This window comes from Acartia tonsa, chromosome 8, assembly GCF_053477335.1.
Source record: "Acartia tonsa isolate MP-2025a chromosome 8, ASM5347733v1, whole genome shotgun sequence".
In the NCBI taxonomy this organism is placed as follows: Eukaryota; Metazoa; Arthropoda; class Copepoda; order Calanoida; family Acartiidae; genus Acartia; species Acartia tonsa.
In genome coordinates, this window is record NC_137267.1 from 39,096,920 (window position 1) to 39,102,603 (window position 5,684).

Sequence of the window (5,684 nt, forward strand, 5' to 3'; positions counted from 1 at the left end):
ATAAACTGAATATTAATGCATATGTCTACAAAATTGTGAGTAAATTTGTTGCAAAACTGATTAAATACATGTTACTGTTTAAGGACATAATGACGTTTTTAGGACTTTATTATAGAGATGCTTCGCTTATAACACTTTACCTTGTTGTAATAGGAATCAGTATTAAAAAAATCTGATGACTAGGATAATTTTAACATACAAAAATTTGTTGTAAAAAAAGTAAAAAATAAGCCTGTTTTAAATGAACGAATGAACTTTCTGGTAACGATTATAGAGTTGCTGCGCTTTCTAAGTGGTACCTAACAGCTATAGGAATTAGTATGTAAAGTTTGAATTGATAGGATAATTCTAACCTTTTTAAATTAACGGAAACAGCTAACTGTAATGGAAAGACGTACGGACTTACGGACCGACCATAATTATAGAAAAGCTTCGCTTTTAAAAAATAAATAAACATAAAATACTAAATTCTATTTGACGAACACCTTAATAACAAATAAGCATAAAAAGTATATATATTGGTGCCTTACCACAAAGTTGCTTATTAAGCACTGATCACCCTCCTTATTAAGATTATATCTTTTGGTTTCCTTAATGCTATACCAAAAGGACCCCCGCCCCTTTGATTGTTTACAATTTGTTTTAAGTTAATGGTGGGGAAAGGGGGGATTCTGTGCTCTACAAGGCACTTTGGGGAAAATTACCCATTTTTAAATTCTGTAATAAGTTTGTAAATTGTTAATATTCGAGAAGATTAGTTGTTTTTATGTTCAATATTGCAGGACATGATAAATCATTTTATGATTTCAGGGAAGCTCCTTATTTACATTTCCTATTTCGACACTTCCCTCCAACTTGTTTCGCAATTAGAGGCAAGATGTTGTCAAGAAATACCAAATTAAACCACAACATATATTATAAAATTTAGGATTTGGAAAAGAATAGTTATGTAGTTCAGAATTTTATTGATAGGTGTCGTAAAAACTTTTTTTATGTAAAATTTTTTGATGAGATAAATATCTAAACAATCTTAAATATTTTTGAAAATATTACAGCTATCCACTCTTTGGGATTTTCAATAAATTTTATTCACTATTAAACATATAATTTACGAGTAGTCTATGATTTAGATAAAATATATAAAATATGTAAAAAGCATTATTCAACTCGTTCATCTCAAAACTGAACATGGAACTAATCTCTGACTATCATTTTGCATGGCTTGTAGTAAAGTGAGCAAAAACTAATAAAATAATGCTTGAGATTCTTATCAAATTCTGCCAAAAGTTGCATAATCTCATCATCTAGTTTTAACTGGAAATCTATGAAATCAGCTCTAAAGCATTGTTTGCCAGAATAGCCTTCCCTTGTCCCTGGCTAGGGGGGGGGGGTATCATGTGGCCACCCATGCAAAGTCAAGGAGTTCCAACTTTAAAGATAAGAAATAGTTGATGCTTTTCCTCAAAGAAACTAGCGAGAACATTGTCTTCCTTACTTATTTTTTAAATAAATAGAAAATAAGGGAGAGAGCGGATGATGACTTAACTCTGCTGGGAGTCCTTACCCTGCGGGGCTTTTACCTGCGGTGCTCAATATAACCTAACCTTACCTAGCCTAAGGTAACAATCACCTTCTTCCCCACTATTTTGAGAAAATAATGGTTCAGAATACATGGATAACTATAAATGGCAGAAAGATTAAATTATTATGGCTTAAAACAGAGATTCTAAAGGATAAGATAGTGAACGATATTTTTATGATCTTTAGAACAAGATTATTGGTTGCAAAGTTTAGACATAGCTAGTTTAAACCAATTAATCAAGATTTCGTAAAAGTTTGTATGTAAACCAAAAATGGAAAAAAAACGTATTAAAAACATTATATTATAATTTGCAGTCCAATGTATCCTCCATCCCTGCTAAAAAGACAGTTTTACGTCTTCAATTGGCATATCACTGTCTAATTGAAAAACTTTTTAGTAAAGAACTTGAAAGCATTGTCAAAGAGTCGCATGAAAAACTGAGATACAGGGTTGCGACAATGGAAATTGAATTAATCCCACTTTCAATGATTTCATACAAAATATTCAGTTCAGCCTAAAATTCAGAGAAGGAGGGGATATTTATTATGCTAGTCCCCAAAGTTTTATTATAAAATTTTCTTATTCGTTGGCTTAAACGTTTTAATAACTAATATTAATCTCCAGAAGAGGTAATTTTGTGTATGTATTTTGGGGATGTACGTCAATTTTTTTGGCCATTGTCTTATCTCTGTAACCCTGGAATTGTCATAGTCCTATGAAATATGCATGCGTCAAAGTTATTGGAAACAAAATTGAAAGCCTTCCAGGGGGTCTACTACGCTAGCAGCCCCCTGTGGGCCCATCAACTCCCCCCCCCCCCCACACACATAAAAATGTTTTTCATTCATACCCTGTTGAACAAAGAAGGAGATATTGTGTCGATATTTTGATTGGTTTGTGTCAACTACAAGCGGCTGCGCCCCTATCATCTAGGAACTATGTCTACAAAGGGGTTAGAAGTGGGCTGGAAAAGTAGACTAAAACTATCCGAAGGCTTAAGTCTAAAAAAGGACAGCCTAAAACCATCCCGGGACCTGTGTGAAGTTCCCTAAAAGTAGTGCCCGAAATCTTAAGCTTAAGACAAAAAAAAACCCTACTTCTCATATAGAGAATATATTTTTAGGTCTGTAAAAAACAAGAGAAGATTTTTTATAAAATCTGCAAAATTAAAGCAACTGAAAAGTGACAAAAAAAGCATTCCTTTAGAGAGCCAGTTAGCTTTTTTTGTTTGTCCCCGTTAAGATCTCTGTAAACACTGATTTCTCCATTTTAGGGAAGCTTTTCAAAGGTCCCTAGATGGCTATAGGTTATCATATTTTAAATCAACTCCCCTTCAAGTTCATCCATTCAAATACAGAGTCCCTAGATGCTAGTGGTCTAGCCACTATTATATTATTGAGTAACTGTTCTTTATACAAAAACAGAAAAGCATATAAGATAGTTGTTTTTTTAAAAAAGATAATGACCAATTAAATGTCTAAATTACTTAAAATATGTCAATATATTAAAATTTATATAAGCTAATGCAAAATTTAAACATAAATTGTCAAATGCAAGATTTTTATGCCAAAGGAGTTAAAATAAAAGTAATGATTTAACATTAGCGCACAATTTTAGTTGGCTTTTTAAAATTTCCAATCAAACTATCCCAAGAAGCTCCAGTTTTTTTTAAAAATCGTGTAATCTATTATTTTGTATTTTTTTATAAGCGAAGATTTTCTATAATTAGGGTCCCTACGTCCGTATGTTACAGTTATCTCTTTTCGTAGATTTTGGTATGTTAGAATTGTTCTATTGATTTCAAACTTTAAATAATTCTGTAACAATAAGGTACGATTTTTTTTCGTCTGACTGAATATACAAAATAACAAGGATGACAACATCCATAAAAGCGAAGCACTGAAACGGTAGGACAAACGGACATTAACACTTGTATAGTGTCAGAACTGAATAATCATAATATAAATGTATAAGGGTCAAAGCAAAATTGTAAGTAAATTTGTTGAAAAAAAACGGCTTGATTCAGGATAATGTTTATGGGCATACTTACATTTTTAGGACTTAATTATAGAGTTGCTTCGCTTATTACATTATACTTTGTCCAAGGAATCAATATACCAAAAATCAGATCAGTGAGATGATTAGTTCACATAAAAATTTGTTGTTAAAAAAGTAAAAAAAATCAACATGTTTAAAATGGACGTACGGACATTTTGGTAATGATTATAGAGTTGCTACGCTTTCTAAATCGTACCTAACTACTAAAGAAATCACCATGCAAAATTTGAAATCGATGAGACAATTCTAACATGACTAAATTAAGGAAAAAAGCTTTCCGTTACGGACGGACAGACGGACGGATCAATCCTAATTATAGAAAAGCTTCGCCTTTAAAAATCACATTTAATGAGCCATCAAGTAAAATTAATAAAAAAAAAACCTGTTGAAATTTGCCATTAGTTTTATTTTTTGTTAAATGTTGTTAGCTTGTTTACTACTAATGAATGACAAAATTGTCCTTGTTAAAAAGTGTTTTGGAGTATATAATGGATGTAGCATATTCGTGGATATTATGACAGGGGAAAATTTAGGCTGCTAACATAGTTATCCTGTATTTGTAAGTTCGTTCATCTACTAGAAGGGGAGGAGATGGGGTAAAGGGGACGGATGACCATGCAAAGGTTATAATAAATCTATTAGTAAGTAAGATTTGGAGATGCGATCCTCAATTTTCAAATTCTTTGAACGTACATATGAGACATTTACAGAAATGCTTCGCATCCACAACTATCTATCTATGCTTGATATAAAGTCAACACTTTATAGAGCATATTACGAATATTTGATTGACACGTGCCCTGCAATTATCTAGTAGCACTCAGGGGCAAGACACAATTACTTTAGCTAGGCCCAAGGCATTATTTGTATCAATTTATGCATTCATAGGCCTATCTTTACCTATATGACACCATATATGGGTAACGCTAGCCTATTCATGGTAATCTGTATGTGATTTGCTAACAGTATATGTTTATTAAAGATATTATGTTTATAGTTAATGTAATCATATAAACAAACAGTACAAATATGTATGCCTACAACCATGCCTGATTTACGTCACATATTAACACACAAACATTTAATTGCACAGACAAACACTAAAATCCTGGTCCAGAGCTAATGTTATAGCATGTACCTCTTGAATTTATTCAGTTATTTATTAACTCCCCTACCATCAACTTCTCTTTCTGGCTTTAAAAGGTAATGACTTAGTTGTTTGGCATGCATTGTAGTTTAAATTTAGGCCCCTTAGTACTTAGCATGAATTGAGCTCAGGCCTTATGTTAGAATTCTAACACTTAGCACAATTCACTGCTTGGGACTTAGGGCACATTTCTGTCCTACTCTACTTATAATTTTAACACTTATCCTGTAAATATTTTCATACTTAACTTATGCACTTGTAATATAAATACACTTTATAAAAAACATTTTCCTTCCTTAATACTTAATATGCTTATATAATTCTGATCGAATATCAAAACCAACCATTTATTCTTAGGTTAAAGCAACATAATACTTCGCGTGGGTCTTTTGTTGAGCTTCCACCAGCTCAACCAAATTCGTATTATACTTGTGGGAATAGAGGGTTAAGCATTCTAAACAAACGAACCGACGATGAGAATGTCTATGTGTATTGCATTAAAATTAGGTTTTAGTAGTACTCATAGAAGAGCGGTCTCCATACCTAAACATGGACAAACGCCCCATTCGCACACACAATGGTGCAACTTACCGGTTGTATTTTGAAAAAATTTTACTCCATAAATTTTTTTTCTTTTTTTTCCTTACCTTACCCGAACCGCCTAAGGCAGGTATTTTTACCAAAATCGAATAATTGTAGTTATGGCAAAATCGGATTTTCCAAAACCTGTGAAACTATTTGAGAGCAAGGTTAGGACTATGAGGCGTTTGAAGAGATAGGGACTGAAAGGCACGACACAAATGCAATTGAGAGCCTCGTGTACGAGCAGTTGCACTAGCTGACACTCTAGAGGCCCTAGAGAATGCTAGCATATTTGTGGCCATTGGTCGCCGCCCT